The sequence below is a fragment of the Passer domesticus genome, chromosome 5 (assembly GCF_036417665.1).
Source record: "Passer domesticus isolate bPasDom1 chromosome 5, bPasDom1.hap1, whole genome shotgun sequence".
NCBI classification, from domain to species: domain Eukaryota; kingdom Metazoa; phylum Chordata; class Aves; order Passeriformes; family Passeridae; genus Passer; species Passer domesticus.
In genome coordinates this window covers 68,960,510-68,977,154 of record NC_087478.1, presented here as the reverse complement: position 1 = coordinate 68,977,154, position 16,645 = coordinate 68,960,510, and the positions used below count along the sequence as shown (strand labels likewise).

The window sequence follows — 16,645 nt, the reverse complement described above, 5'->3', positions numbered from 1 at the left end:
TCAGGCATGTTGAGTCCCAGAGCAACTCAAACTGTCTTTACAAGGTTACTTTTACATCTAGCTTACAAATAGGAGCAATAGGGAAGGCTGACCTGGTTCTTATCCACCTGTTCTTAATAAGCTTAGATTTCCCTTACAAATGGCTTCCAGCGATGTAAGAGGACCCATTAATTGGTGTGCCAGTGTTCAACTTAGAAATGCTTGGGAAATGTCTACACGTGATATCCCCACCACTGGAGGAAGCTTTGTCTTTACTCACTCTCACAAGGAGAAGTTTTATAGTTTTATTTCAGTGTGTGTTCTGTAAATAATTTTTCTTGGTCTGTATCTTCAGCTTTGGTCTCCTTAACTGTATTTTATTTTCAATATTGTTTTCCATTTACTAAGTCCAAAGCAGGTGTTGGAAGTCACATTGGTCTCTGCTTAAACAATTTGTGCACCCTTTCATTCTTGCTTCTTGCAGGCTCTTTCTGACTGCATTTTGCAGATTGACCCTTGCAACTTCCAGTCTGCTTTTCTGTTAAAAATTCCTGCAGGTTTATGGGGCTTTTTTACTATGTTCTGTACCATCCATCTCAAGCTGTGATCCATTCTTCTCTCCTGAAAGCCAGCTGACCTTTCTTTTGTCTTTCAGCTCAAGCAAGTTCTTCTAAGAATCTTTTTTCATATCCTTTTTCCTCTTTGATCCTCATACAATATGACCCCATTTTAGCAATGACACAACCTCTGCCTTCACATAACTTATTTGACTGAAGGTCCTCACATCAATCCTAATATGTTTAAAAAAATCCCTCTTTTTTTGTTTGTTTTTTGTGGGATTTTCTTGTTGGTTGGTTGATTTGGTTGGGTTTTTTTCACTGAGCAAGTCAAATTCCTTACTAACAGACTGTCGTCTGTACATTTCCTTAGTCAGAAATGTGATTAGTTTCACTGTAGGCTACTAACTAAACCTAAACTTTGAGACATTGCTACCAAACTACAGTTTTCCTATCAGGATCTTCTCCACCTGCTGCTGTGCCTGAACAGTCTGAGGAACTCAATGACACGTCTTGATCACTGGCTTTTCTTTTCCTTCCCAGACTGACCTTTGGATTGTTTTTCTTTTCTTCTTTCAGTTCTACTTGTTTTTCTTTTCAACTTTCAGTTCTACTTGTTCCTGTTAACTTGTGGCATCTAGGCAGTTTCCTGAGCTGAAACATAATTAATGACAATCGTAAGTAAAAAACCTGCATTACATAACTGGGGAGACAACTTACAGGACTCTTCTCTATCTAAATGCCATCAACCAACATAAAAATTAACATAATCCTCTAATGACTGTTAATTTAAGATGATTGTGAAAGTTGTTCATCAGGAGAAGCAGCTCTTTTGCAGCAGTATGAGCTACATGCACTGGATAGCCAGGTGATCAATTCCCACACTTGTGGACATTTTATTAGGGAACTTATAAATAAAAACTTGTCTTTTCATTAGGCAAATTCAGAAGTATTGACTTCTACATGTAAAACATGGATAACAACCAAATAATATTATCGTTAACTAACCAAGCCCAGATGTCTGTTCAGTGCCTGTTCTGTGGGCTGGCACACTCATTGGGCAGAAAATGGCATGCCTGGGTTTGAGCACAGGCAAAAAGAAAATCCAAACCTTTTAGGACTTGTTTTCTTCCCTGAGGATTTGGAGGCTGGACAGAGTTTGGGTTTTCCTCTTAAGACTACTATTAAGCAAAGTGCCAGAAGGTGACAAGCTTTTTCTTCTCACTCACTGTCTGTGTGCTCTCTGCACGTCTTATGCCTTGCCTCAGAGTCTCCCCACATAAATTTTGATGTATTCTGCAGCATCTCATAATTTTACTTATATCACTCATGAGAGGACCTTCAGAGGCTGAGGCCTGAATGTTGTTAATTTTCTTAACCAAACCAGAGCCTTCCAACATTTCTTTAATCATTTTTTTAATATGTTGTGTGTGCATCTATGAGGAGAGCGCTCTTTTCCTTTTGCAAATACTATCTTACAGAACTTACTGCAGAAAACAGTGCCAGAAAGCTCTCCTATGTGCTGACAACTGGATCATTTGGAGACCATTTTGAGAACTGTGGTGATGTTCTCTAATCCTCTCTGGAAGGGCTGAGGAGAATGCAGTAACCAGCACAGAGCACAGAGATGGATGGGACTCTGGGGTTGCACCACCCCACTAGTCCTCAACCATGTGTGCTGTGATGAGGAAGGAGCAGTGTCCAGGAAACAGCTTCTGATGGGACGGGACGGGACGGGACGGGACGGGGGGGGGGGGGGGGGGGAGGGGCGGTTCAGCTGGCATGCACTAGGAAACTCCAAGTTGTAGACAATTACACCTAGTTAGCAAATAAAATGCTGTTCTGTAGGTCCCTTGAGCCAATAGTTTTTCTGATGGATAATTCCTTCCCCGCCCCCCAAAGTCTCCAAACTACTGTGCTCCTGCTTTAACCTCTACACAGTCAGAGAAGGCAATTCAGGCTGACCAGACTGGCACTCTTCAGTTTCAAGCAGATTGTTGGAAGTATGAGATCAACTTCAAAGCTGAAGTGTATGTTTGCTTGATCTCTAATGCAGGTGGGATGTGACTGGTGCTGCAACATAGCATATCCTGCACGGGCAAAGCTTGCAGGCCAGGACACAAGGGGAGTGAAAAGCTCTTCACTGATTTAAAGCAGTCAGTGCTACAGCAGCATGGAGGGGAGTGTGGAAAGAAGGGGATTCTCCACTAAGCAGGCACAAGGATAAGTGCAGATGTTGGTGCAAGGAAGGATACAGCCCAAGCAGAGGACGATGTACAGGATGGGAGCTGAGGGTGGTTTTAGGAAGCCCCTGAACATGGCTGCAGGACTGACTGGGCCGGGTCCCTTGACCTTCTGGTCTGGATATCTCCAAGAAGCAAACTGCTTCTTGAAACAGGGCAAAACAAGGCGACGACCTGTTCTTCGGCTGTCAGATTGGTCTGGAGGGGTGTGTGTGTGTGTGTGTGTGTGTGTGTGTGTGTGTGTATTCAGAGTCATCGCGATTGACACTGAAAGTGGAAATGGCATATGACAAAAGGAAAATACAAATTAAGCGTGCCCCAAAAAGGTGAGCCGAATTTCCCTGCGTTTCCGCCAGTGCCGGGCGGAGAAGGAGCGCCGTCGGGACGTTTCCCGGAGCCGCCAGCCCCTGCCAGAGCCTTGTCCCTGTCCCTAGGTGGCGGTGCCCGCCCAGCCCGGAGCTGCAGGCCGGAGGAGCCGGCCCAGCACCGGCGGCCTGCGGCGGGGCCGGCTGAGGGCGAGCGGGGCGGCACCGCGCTCGCCCAAGGCGAACTGACAGCAGCGCAGGATTTTCGGGGTCCAGTCCCTCGTGGGCACCTGCACCGCAGGCAGATCAGTGTCCCCTCCCCAGAAAGTCCCGGTTTAGTCGCTGCTGCTGAGCAGGAGGTGCGGATTAGTGCGGAGTGGGGCCCTCAGCAGGCAGAGCTGCGGGAGGGTCTGTGAGGCAGAGCGTGCCTCAGGGTTACTGCCAATGCTTTTGGCACTGCCAGGACACCACCCGCCTCTTTCAATGTCCATCGTTTGCACTATCTGCCCACCACTGACGCCCTCTCTGGGCAGGATGAAAAGCTGCCCGATGGGCACAACCGCTGGGTTGAATACAGAGAGCAAGTGAACATTTCCCTCTCACGCCCAGCAGCCAATGCCAATCACTCCCTTCCTGCTCTTCTTGCCCCACAATGTAGGAAAGACTGTATCATATCAGGGCAAGAGGTGTACCAAAACCTGTCCCTATCACTGGATAATAGAGATGCCCAAACAAAAGTAGAAGCTCAAGGCAGATTTGTAGCAATACTTTTCCAAACTCCTCTGCCTGCCTGCAGCAAATTTTGGCTTGGAGATCTCCTGCACCAGAGTTGGTATCTATATATGTAATAACCCTGGATGTGTCTTTCTTTCAGTAGTTATTCCATCACTTTTTAAATCTGTATAAAATTTTACCTTCCACAACATCTTGCAGCAAATATTCCCACAGCTCAACAGGATATTGCTTGAGGGAGCCTCTCCTTTGCCTTGCTTTGAACTTAGCACCTGCTAGCTTTGTTTAATAAAAGGGGTGCAGATATTCTCCCAGTGCTTTCTTCATCACATCACGCTTTTTTTTTTTTGCTTTTTTTTTTTTTTCTTTTTTTTAATTTTCCTCAATGCTCCCAGGAAACACAGCTCTGAAAACAGGCTGCCTTTACAGATGGCTTGGGAATTTGTTGAAAATTCATTTTAATTTGAAAGTTCTGGTGTGTGAGAAGAGCTCACTTTCTGCATACTTCTGCTGAATAACAAATCCCAGAAAATCACCTGCTTTTCCTGTCAAAACTATCAAACCAGGAGCCACCACCATCTAGAAGCTCACTTGGAAATAGCTCCAGAGCCAGGATTTGCACTTTCTTCTTCTGGGGAGCCTCTATTTCACCTCTGAGAGCAGTCAGAGGAGGGTGAAGGGCATCAGGGAGCAAGAAGGGTGTCACTGCAGGGGTGAAGGGAGGTGACATGCACAAGTAATCAGATGGTATTGCAGCCACGGTCCTTGGTTGGGGGACACAGAGAGAAGAGATGGACTTGAGAGAGACCCTCTAGCCTGCTTTAAACTGAAAGAGGGTAAGCTAAAATTAGATGTTAGGAAGAGATTCTTTACTGTGACAATGTGGAGGCACTGGCATAGGTTGCCCAGAGAAACTGTGGATGCCCCATCCCTGGAAGTGTTCAATGCCAGATTGAACAGAGCTTTGAGCAGTCTGTGGAAGGTGTTTCTGCTCGTGGCAGGAGGACTGGAACTAGATTATCTTTATGGTCCCTTCAAACCCAAACTATTCTAAAATAGTTTTATTCTAAAATTCTATTCTATTCTAAATATTTCTAAAGTTCCATTAAACACATCAGAGGAACCCTGACACAGCTCAGAGACAAGCCCATGATCTGACTGGTTTAAATCAGTGGCTTCTCCCTGTAACTTGTATAGATGCTAAATCCAAGGTGCTGTCTGTGACACCTCTGTGACCCAAAGCCAATCGCTAACACGTATCTCTCTTCTTTGTCCAGAACAAGGTGCTTCTCCTATAACTTCTGCAGATGCGGTGCCATGGTTTCAGATAAATCTGCACACTTTTAATTTTCAAGTGGATTCACAGAAATACAAGACTTCAAAGGTAAAAAAATCTGTGTACTTACCTCTTGATATACTTATGGGAGAACTAACTTTCATGCAGGCTTCTCTTCCAAAATACCATTGAAAATCTTTTTGTGTTTGAATGTGAAAGCAATGAGGGAACATTTCATGGAGTACAGACAGCATCTATTAACACTGGAAGAAAGGAAGGGGAAGGAAGTGAAACATAAAAGAATGGAAGCAGTTTTTGTGAACTAATCAAAACTGGTGGCTGTGGTCTAAATAGAGACTTTTTAAAGTAATGTCTCTGTCTCCTTGATATTATGATATACTCAGCTAAGATTGTAAATATGGGAACCTTCCTTATATGTTTGCAATTAGGAAGTAAAGGGCTGAAATAAGGATACAAGTATGTTGAAGGAATGAAACTGGATAATTCAAGATGGATATGGTGTCCCTCTTGTGCATACATGTTGTGGGTTGTTGTTGGGTCCATTGTAATTTGACTTGCTATATGATTTCATTTTATCCTGGTGCACAGTGAGCATGATATGCTGGTGACTCTGCTCTGCTTTTCCTTGGGTGTGACTGTACCATACAGATAGGCCTTTTCCAAGCAGAAACCTTCTCTCCTCCCCCCACCCCAAACTGCTGTGATCCGTGCCTCCAGGGCAAGGAACAGGGAAGGAAAAAGGTCAGGGGCATAATAGCTTAAGCCAATTATGAGCTGTATTTGAGTTTGTCTGGTACGTACACATCCTGTGCACAGCTTAAAAAGAATTTGTGTGCAGTGATGGTTGCTCATGGTATGCTATATTTGAAGGAGACTGTAAGCTGTGGAAGACAGCCTTGATTACAACATTAAAAAGTGTGTATGTCATTCACGTCTAGAGGAGATAGTGTGCATTTCCTTATAGTATCTTCCAAAACTGTCCAAGGGAGCAAGATGTAGGTAGGATGCCTCCTCCTCCTGGAGCTGGAAGAAGCACATGGTTTCTCTGGTGGCCTTGTTCAGCAGCTGGAAATTACAGCAAGTGAACTGTGAGCACACCAGGGAATCAATGCTCAGTGGCCAAGCACCACCTCAGCAGATCCTTCTGGCTTTTATCTTCTCATACCTCTGCTCCATCACTGTGCTCTTGTATGTGAGTGTGTGGACTTCTTATCCTTACGTCTTCCCTGGTGATAAAGCTGAGCCTGAGTCATCCAGCATAATCTGGACACGTCACTGCTTGGGAGCTGGTGAATCTGGCATTCACCGGAGAGACTGCCAGGCTCCTGAGGCCTCTGCAGGCTCTGGGCTTCCCCAGCTCTGAAGCAGCATCTCGTGCTGCTGTCTGGTGGGCAGTACCAGCTGCCAGGTTATGAGGAGAGGCAGGAATTTTCCTGAGCATCTTTGGCAAGCAGCAGACCAGCGAGAGCATCTGGGATGGGGATTCAAATATGAGGTGCTGTGTCACACGAGTGAAAAACAGAAAAGGTGCAATGTGAGTAAGGCAGAGTCTAGAGAGAATCCTTCTGGAGAAGGATTCTGCAGCTCAAAGAGGTCTGGTTTTGTCATAGGCATTTACACCACTATTAAGGGATCCAAATGTTTGCTCTGTATCACTTGGAGTGAGGCACAGTTAAAAAGATGCCCACAATCCTCCCCAAAACTTTCACAGGCAGAACTTCAGGCGTCAGTGAGTGTTTTTCCTGTGCTATCATCACAAGACCACAGAGGAGGTCTCTTCTTTCAACACCACAAGAAAAGCTTGTGCTGGTTGGAAGTCAGATCAGCAACCCTCTAAGGCTTGGTGGCTTTGGAGACAGATTCTATGTGAAGGGAAGAAAACACAAAGTTGGGATAATCAGCTCCTCAGGCAATCACCACAGCAGGAAAAGGCTGCACAGATACCTCCTTACTGACTGAAGAAGGAGCAGCAGGGAACAGAGGAGGGGCTCTGGATGTAGGAGCAGCACAGGAGGCTAATCCTTCTGTGTTTCACAATGACATCTGCTCTCCTGGGAAACATTCCCAGGGAACAAAAACCTCCTTTCTCATTCATAGTGCGTTAACCTTCTCTTTGAAAAAAATGGTCCAGAGACACCTGAATCTTCATTCTGTGATAAAAATCTGCAGAAGTCCTAGCACTGCAGTAAGTGGCAGTAGGAAACAGAACAAGAAAAGGTATGGGATGTTATGTTCATTATTTTCCTGACTGTGGAAAATAATGTCTGTTTATTGCGTCCTCTCCTGCTTCAGAGTGACTCATTGATCTGCTGATGTAGACTGGGTGCAGGTAGGCTGGTTGGTGGGTTTGATGCTGTTGGCAGGCTGTCACTGTGGCAGGCATACTGTGAGGGGAGTGCACTGAGGAGACATCCCAGCGGCCTGGGGACTGCCAGGGCAACTTCCCACTTGATGACAAGTTGCATGGCTGGGGTTGTTCAAAAAAGTCAGCTGGAGATGGAAAAACACATAATGGCATTTCTAGAGTTGTGTTTTGTGTTCTTCTGTTAAGAGTGGTACTGGTGACATGGTGGAAGGGCAGGTCTTCCTGCTGGTGAGCTGAGAAGATCAGAGAATAAGGCTGATATCCTGTTTTTTGAATGCTGTAGCCTAGAGCAGGCAGAAGAGTGGGACTGGGAAAGCAGAGATATTATGTGGAGTGTTGTTGGAACAGGAACAGTCAAGAAAAGTAAAAGAGAAGAAAATGAGTGTTATGGTGGGAGCAAAAGCAGATGTTGATAATCTTTTGTAGTTTAGGTGATCTTTTCCTTCTCTGATTCCTCTCCCAGTTCAGGAAAGGGATAGTTTTAATAATTTCTTAGGGTCTCAGCAGGCATTGTATGAACAATTTGTGCCACGACTTTTTCTTTTTAATTTTTTTTTGCCTGAAGAGGCCATTATGGCCTGGCTGTGGTAAGGAGAGGAAATGCAGGGATCGTGCTTGAAGAGCTGTTGGTAATTTCTTTAGATAGGTCTAGGTTATGATATTGTTAGGCATGTTTAAAGGCACATAGCCAAGCAAGGAAGGAAAAGCTGACACTTAGCTGAAAGCCCAACGTGATGCCTCTTGCTGCAGAGCTGCACTGTAACAATGGACATTTACTTGTAGCTTGTAAAAGAGAACAGTTTATACAGAATATAAAGACAGAAGTTTTCTGAGGCAGTCCCTGAAACATGACCAGGAGGCTCTCTTGTGGAAATCCCTTGAGTATGTTAGTCTTGATCGAACTTGTTTCAAACAGTCAATCAGATGCTCCTTCACACACTCATGTTTTCTCCAGACTGGGACCATCCAGCACTGCCTGAAAAAGGATATGAGGTACATAAATATCTCTTCACATCTGCACACTAGGCTGGGAAAAGTTGCAGTCTGTAACAGCTTGCATCAAGTAAATCTAAAATACATGCCTGAATCCAGGAACTGGTTTTGTTAGTTTGCAAACCTGTTACTTCAAAATCTGCAGCTACAAGAGGATAGTTGAGCAACTTTGTAGGGGACACAGTTTTGTCCATTCACACCATGGTACTGTCTATCTAAACAGCCAGTGCACAGAAATGTTTGTTTATCCATTGTACCTTAAATGACAGCTGATGATCTGATCTGGATGTTGAGCCTCAGTGCTCACTATTCACAGGACTGTTTCTCCTCTAAAAGTCTGTCATACTCTTGAATTTCAAATCGAAGCATGAGCTTTGGGAGACCATCGACTCATTTAGTATTGCTATAATAAGGTTTAGGTCTTATGTGGTTTTGAAACATCAGGCAGAGTGATTATAAATAAAGTTGCTTTGATGACTCACTACAGTAACACCAGGGCTTGTCTATGAGGATGAGTCAGTGCACAAGAAAGATAAATGTGCACTTGATATAGAACAACAATTTCACTTTCTCTTTTCCAGCTGGACACCTGTTCTTAAATCCCAGTGTCATTGCACAGCTTTGCTTCAGCTTGCTTAGGATTGTAGATGTTCTCTGGGCAGAAGAAATGTGCTCCTCGGAATCTAATAGCTCCTTTGTATTAATGGACAAGTTCTCAGAGGAGGAGTTTAGAGCATGCTGGGACAGAAGGGAAGGACCTTGAAAAAGTGAGAGAGGGCTCTGAAAAATCCCAGGCCATGATTGCACCCCAGTGGGTGTTGGCCAGGTCCTTTGGGAGTGACCAGGGAGGTGTAACCAAAAGTGTTGTAACACCTTGGTCTGTGTTGCATCAACTTTTTTTTCCAGCCAGTAGCAAATAGAGGCAAATTGAAACCCTGCTTAAGCAGACAAGGATTACAGAATCCTCAGGCTCTGGAGAACTCGAAGCCTGACACTTTGGCAACATTTCCAGCTGTTTGTGTCCACTTTACTTCATTCCCTTGGGTGGCAGCGGAGCCATTCAGATACTGGCTGGGTCCCTATGCCGTTCTTGCAGCGTGTGGGTGGTTCCCCCTTGGCAGAAGGCAAACCCTCTTCGGTGCAGCCCCGGATCCAAGGCGCATTCCTCGGGAGCCGGCCGCTCCGATTCCCTGATTTACGATGGAAAGAAAAATAACCAAATCCAAAAGTGGGAGGGGACATGAAGTAAAAGGGTTGGGGCCCTGTGGAATTAGATCTTGGTTTATAGAAAATGTATGTTTTAATTAGGAAAACCCAGCAACTGGGAAGATTTTTATTATAATGATGGCTATTATAAACCTGAGGTTTATACTTGGGGTGCATTCAAATTTTGTTTTGTAAGTCTGGTTTTATATAAGCCATTTTTAAAACTATCAGATTCTGTGACCTTTTTTAGGAAAAAACCAGCAAACTGTTTTAAATTCAAGTTGTACACGCTCCATGTTGGTAGAACAACATGAGTTGGGGGAATGTTTACTGTTTGGCTTCTTGCAGCTGTAATGTTCTCATTCACAATGGTGAAGGCCAATTTTTTTTTTTTTTTTTCCTTTCATGAAATCTGAGAGGTTGATTAACCACAGCCAGAGGGAGTGAGTGGACTGTTTCCCTAGGGTATGGAAGACCTACATTTAATCCTGTCCTTGAACTGAAAGTAAAGCTGCCTCTTTTGGGTACCTACCACTATCATTTCACAAATGGAGAGAGAACAGGACAGGATCACTTGGGCTTAAGGGAAGTAACCAGAGATGCCAGTCCAGATCTGAAGTTTTCCAAGGAGCAAAACAGCACCAAAACAGAATGTTCCTGGAAAAAAAGAAGTGGTTCCAGTTGGCATGAGCATTTTCTACAAATTTAGAAAAAACATTTAGTCAAAACCCTGGTGGGTTAGCTCTTTGTTTTGAAGGTGTAATGTGCAGTTTTGCACATTTCCTTGTGTCTAACTTGGTCACAATTGAACAGAGCATGAGAAATTAGTAGATAGGTTTGATTTAAAGGCCAGTGATGGGATGGGTATAACTGGTTAAATTAATTTTACTCTTCTGATAGAGAAACTGAAAATGTTTCAATACATCTAAACAAGTGACATCTTCAGTTCTTCTCTAAAACAGATATACTGCATTTGTAGAAAATATGGTCTGCTTGCTGGCCAGTGTTCTGTCAGAAAAACTGTGATCTGAGACCAAAACTTAGTGTTATTGCTATTGAGACTTAGAGTTCAGGGCTGCAGAAGAGCATGAGAGAACAGTATTTGACCTGTGATCTATTTTCTTTATCCATGGATGAGATGTGAGTAGCAAACAGCATATTCTTTTCATTATCTTCTTCCACATCAAGACAATCTTGTATTTCTGCATTAGATCCTGTTGTACTAGCAAAGTTTCTTTTAATTATATTTGAAGCACAGTGTTTTCATGTAGGTAGAAAGAGCACATGGAAAAGAGAAGCCTGGGCAGGAGGTGAATGAGTGGTTCCTGTTCCACAGTATGAATCCATCTGATATGCCTACTGTCTGTAAGCAGAATTTCAACTGAAGGATCTCCGTGAGACTCATGGGAGACTGTGGAAAAGCTACAAGTGTGTGGGATGTGTCTGCATCAAAATTCCTGGGGGATTTCCAAAGTGCAGGGAAAATGCTGTGCTTCCTACTGTGTGTGTCTGATCCTGGATCTTTTGTAAGCAATAAAGCAACGAAAATCAGTGATGAAAGCTGCTAGATCAGCTCCATGTGTTGATGCCTTGAAAAAACTCAAGCAGAAACACCTGGCAAGGATGGTTTTGGGGCTACCTGGGAAGGAAAGAGAAGAAGGTGCTTCTGGAGGAGTTGACTGCCAAAAGGATGATAATGGATATTTGTTGCTTTAGTTAGTTGCTTTCTTACCCATGTTTTTAAATGATTCTTAGGAAGCTGCTTTGCTAGAGATTCCACTTGTTCACGTGAACTCTGTCCATCCAGAACAAACCACCACAGCGTGTTTTGTAAGTGAAGTTCTTGTTGGAGATTTTGTTCAGGGAAACCATGACTACTGTTGCCTTCCAACCAGACCTGAAATTTCAGACTTTTGAACAGCTGTGTAGATAATGAAAGAAATCCTTCCATCTTTATCATCTTTGAGAAGCACCAGATTTACCTGGCATATATCTTGGAGGATACACGTTCATCCTGAGAAAGATGATGTCAGAGGTAACAATGTCTTGCCTGAAAATAACACTTAAAGGCTCACCATTTTTGAACTCTGTGTTGTCAGAACCTCATATCTGACATTCAGCTATACTGCAGCTGTTTCACTTACAGGAAACTTAAGTATAACTTAGGGAATGGCTGGTTCCACTATGAAAGTTGTTTTCCTTCTAAACAGGCTGGTAGCAGTTAAATAATAATAAATAATATAACCATCACAACGTGGTGATGATTTGGATACAAGTGCAATATAGATTTAAATGTGCCTTGTGGTTAATTTCTAAAACTAATTGCTTCCATGTAAGGTATGGTACATAAGTTGATGTTTTTTAGGACATTCTTGGGGAAATTAATATAGAAATGGGGGAAATAGAGTACAAAAAGCATGTTTGAGGGGTGACTCTCTGGACTTGTTTTTCCATGGAGAGAAGATCATCAGCATCTTTTCTGTGTAAGAAAAGTAGACAATAGGCTCTGAGCTGTTTTTGTCCTGTGGTTTGGCTGCTTTGAATTTTGTGGCAAGAAAAGGCTTTTAGATCATATCCTAAAGGACTGTTACATCATGTACCCTAATTTCTCTGCTGCTCCCATTTGTTTATCTTGCAATAAGAATCATAAGGGTTTCAATTCAGATGGAAACAAAATCATTCCTGGATAACAAAGAAGCAAACGACTTGTTGATCTTCCTCAGTCTGCCTTGGCTATTGATCGTGTCCTGAACCCAGAATGGTGAGCCCCATCTTCACATAACATGTCTGAGAGAACAGGAAGATGCCACAGTCTGTACTGCAGTCCAGTCACACCACAAATCAAAACAACAGTAATCTCACACTCTTCTAGGAAAGAGTGAAGTTGTTATTTTGATCAGTGCCCTCCTGATCTGCAGGCTGGGCTGGGATCTTACCTTAAGGTGCTTAGACAAACTCCCTCTCAAAATTTGAAGGATGAGTGCAAAACCTTGCTTGGATTCACAGCAGGGTATTCTGGTGGAGTTCTGTCTGGTGTTGCCACACAGGTGTGCAGCAGCCTGCTGGATGCCTGGCCCTCCTATGTAGTGGGCAGTGTTGGGATGTTAACCTGGATCTGCTAGGGAGCAGGGGGATGCCATCACAGGCAACCCTTGCTCAGCTTTTGCTCACTGTGAGGGAAGAGGAAATAATTTAGGACTGAGGTAACAGTGAGTTCTCCTGTACTTGCCTGAGGATCAGTCATGGGCCAGTTGGAAGCAGCTCCCTATGATTCTGCCCTGGTGTCAGCCTGTACACTCGGCCATCCCCCATGGGCAGCCCTGGCCCCTGTGGGGGTAGGAGCACTTCAGCAGGGCACCACAGCTGCTTTGAGTCATGTTCACACTGCTGGGAGTGAGGTCTCCCACTTTTGCCCAGAGCTGAGTTTGGGGTCATAATGTAGGAAACACCTGAGTGTTGGCCCCATCATGGCTGGCCATTGGGAAACACTGAGGAGTTCTGCAGCCTCTGCCGGTGGGAAACCCTGGGAATATAGGAAACTGATACTAGAAAACGTCATGGGAAGCCCATAACTAACTAGGGATGGAGTTTGCTTTGTTTTCTGTTTGCTCTCAGAACTTCTCACTCTGTTTTTCTGTATGAAGTCTTTGTGTTCCACACGGTGACAGTCCCAGACCAGAGCTTCCCTGGGCTTAGGTCAAGAAAAGCAGGGATATGGCAGCTGCTGAAGGTAGATCCCCACCATGCCATTTGGGAAGTCCATGATGAGCTGAATAATGGCACACAGCAGTGTCCCACCAGGGCTGTGGAGTCAGTTCCTGCAGCAGTGAGCAGTGAGACACTGGGGCTTTGTGAGGGCTGGCTGCTGGCACGGCCACCTCCTTCCCACCCTGCAGGCTAGCACTGGTGGTGGCTGTTTTGGATTACCCTGCTGCAGCTGCCTGGAACTTCTCTGGAGGATGGAGAAGTGCCCCACTGATGTGTGCTGCAACTGGGATGGATGAGAGGTTTTTCTGCCATCTGAACTTGCAGCTCTTTTCATGTTTTCTGTAGGAAATCCCCAAACTCAATTAGCCCCTGGACTGCACTGTTGCATTTGGTTTAATTCCACTGTCTTATATTTTTGAGGGAAGTTGAGGGATTTGAGCAGAAACTGAAGGTTTTTCTTATGTAAACATGTGAGCTCATCAGGAGCTTTCTGGACATAATGGATGTGGATCTTTTTTGCCATGTCTAAGGACAGGGCTTTTTTGAAATCAGTAGGTAAAGATGCATTGGAAGGGGTGATATTTACTAGACAACTCTTCCAGTTGTTGATAAGATTGTTCTTTTAACTTTCCAGTAGTCATCATGCCAAATCTAAATCAGTTCTTGCTTCTCTAGCCCACCTATTCTGCTTGGTGATGTTGGGGTTTGCTGGGGTGTAGGTGCTTTGTGTTGCACTGTTATCAGATCTCCTGTTCCTCCCTGTGAAGTGTTCCTGTCTTTTTGGTTGGCCAAGATTTCAGTTCTGTGCAGTGACAACCTGAGGACCCCATTTCACTGATTGAGTAGTTTCTGACTGAGGGCTGGGGCTGCGTGGGATGGACTCATGCCATTACTGGGTACAAATATTTTCTCTGCAGCACAGAACACCCCAAAGGGTTTTTAGTTAACTGCTTCCTGTCACTGACTGTGCACACACACACACACAAGAGTCTGCTGTTAAGTTTTTTAGGGAAGTCACTTGTCAGGTTCCCAGTTTAACAAAAACACCCAGCTTTGACAGGCTCATAACAGAGCAATCACTGTTAGTGAAAGCACATGTATGCAAACAACTCCCTTCCTTTCCTGTTCTGTTTTTAAATCTGGTAACTCAAAATCCAGCCACCTCATTTCATGCTTTTCTGAAGGTGAGGAGGGAGGTGATTGTATTTTAATTTCCCAAAATGCTATTGTGTAGAGCATTTTGCATCTTTGAATGTTCAAACACTTCTTTGTTAATGAAGTGCTGGAGGACTGGATGTAATATTTTGCTGTTTGCATCTTCCTTGCTGTCTGACAAGCTTTCACATGAGGGGTATCACACCATTGGAGCACACTGTCCCTTTACATGGTCAGATCCCAAAGGCACTATTATAAATTTACTGTTATATATTTATTCAATTATTGTGTGACAAAGGTAAGAAGTGACTTCTGTTCTTTGTGGTGGAGAAGGAAGTGAAGGAGTAGATATGGACCATGACAGGGGAATGAATACCTGCTGGGCATGCATAGATGGCACAGCTGGCTGCAGTGTATTGACTGAGAGGATTTGGTGTCTGAGAAGTAGGTAAGATGTTGTTTAACTACCGGGAAAGCTTCATGTGTCCTATAATGATTACTTATTTACCCACCCCAAATTACTTATTTACCCACCACAAATAACTCACTGTGTCTGTATACACAAAGAAATTACTGTGATAAATGTAACTGTTTTCAATGTATGGGATTTATAATTCTCATGGGAAAAAATAGCTTTTGGTTCCTGTAGGTCTAGGTAAGCTTTTTGCAGGTTTAGGTAAGGTTCTTAGAAAATGCTCTTGTTTAGTATTGGGGTCTCATATCATGGTGCCCCTTTTCTGGCACTAAATATGGGTTGGAAATTCAAAAAAACACCTTCGAACAATTAAAATTTCCCTTGAAATATTTCTGGGGGAAAAAAAAAGATATGAAAAGAAAGATACTTAAGGAACCAGAAAACAAAGCAGAAAGAGAAAGAAAACCAGTGGCCTTTATGTGGATTTCAGAATTCCCTTTTCACTCTTTGAATTCTCTTTTTTTTTTTTTTTTTTTTTGTAAAACATGTCTGGATCTCAAAGCCACACAATCAACAGCCCTCCAATCATCTTTTATAGCGAAGTGTCAGTCACAGCAAAATTAAGGTAGTTTATATTATCCCTTTTTAATTTAATTACTATTCATTATCAAATATTCTGTTGTTTAAAACAGAATTGCAGCTCTGATCACTATTTTCTCTTGAATGAGGTTAATTGTTCAGGGTGAAATTAAGCTCCTCTGGTTGAGTTTTGTACTCTACATTACAACAGGAAAGAGCAACACTAAATCCCCTCAAACATTTGCCCTCTCACAATTGCCAGCAGGTTGGAAAGCTGACTCAGATGTTGGGTTTGATCCAGAAAGCTGACTCAGGTGGAATTGCTGAAGGTCAAAGCCTTTGCCAGCATGCCACCTGCATGAACAGCACCAATTAGATGTTCTGTCTCGTGTGAATTACTCAACTCATTTGCTGGTATTAAAATGTAGGTGTGGAGATGGCTATCACTGATACCACCAGTGTGGGAAGTTCATTGAATATAAAGGCTGGATCTGCAAAATTAAAATTTACAGCAGTAAATTTTAGATTTCCAACAACACTCCCTAGTTTTCAGAAAATAAGGAATCAAGTTTTGTAAAGCTGAAATTAAATAGGAAAAGAGTTCTCATGAAGCAGCCAGAAACATTTATTTGTGTGGCTCTTTGACACTTACTATTTGCAGCTGATCCCCTCCAAAGCAGCTTGGAGACAGCAGATACCTAAATTTGAGCTGGACTATGATGTACATCAGTACATCAAGCACATTCATAATTATGTCTGTTTTATATGAATTTGCTTTACCATCAGGTACTGTAATCTGATCACAAAACTCCACTTATTTTCAGAAGGTACAGGGTGTGTAAAGGCAAGCACCAAAGATAAGCAAGACAATCTAAATGTCAATATTTAGAAAATATTGAAATATCAAATATACTAACATAACACTGTTCTTTAAAGTGCACCCCTGGGTCTCTACTGTTGTTCAGGTTGGTTCATTGTTCAGAAATCCTTGAATATTCCATAGACCAGAGGCTGACCATTGCACACAAAGGTGCAGGGTCTAAATAAATCTCAAATGCTTTTAGTATAGCAAGGATCGAATCATGCTTTGTTTTCTTTAGTACATACTGAC

General features: G+C 43.4%; 1 long non-coding RNA gene across 4 annotated transcripts in view; it reads left to right on the top strand.

Moving 5' to 3' along the window:
* The first annotated feature begins 3,007 nt into the window (after positions 1-3,007).
* LOC135300867 (uncharacterized) overlaps positions 3,008-16,645 on the top strand; it is a 159,613-nt gene continuing 145,975 nt past the window's right edge. For 2 of the 4 annotated variants that reach the window (XR_010362632.1, XR_010362629.1), the window contains exons 1-2: positions 4,204-4,652; positions 5,094-5,200. This is a non-coding gene — a long non-coding RNA (uncharacterized LOC135300867). Of the gene's footprint in view, positions 3,106-3,304; positions 3,444-4,203; positions 4,653-5,093; positions 5,201-16,645 lie in introns of those variants that run through there. The other 2 variants (XR_010362633.1, XR_010362631.1) reach the window with 2 other exon arrangements.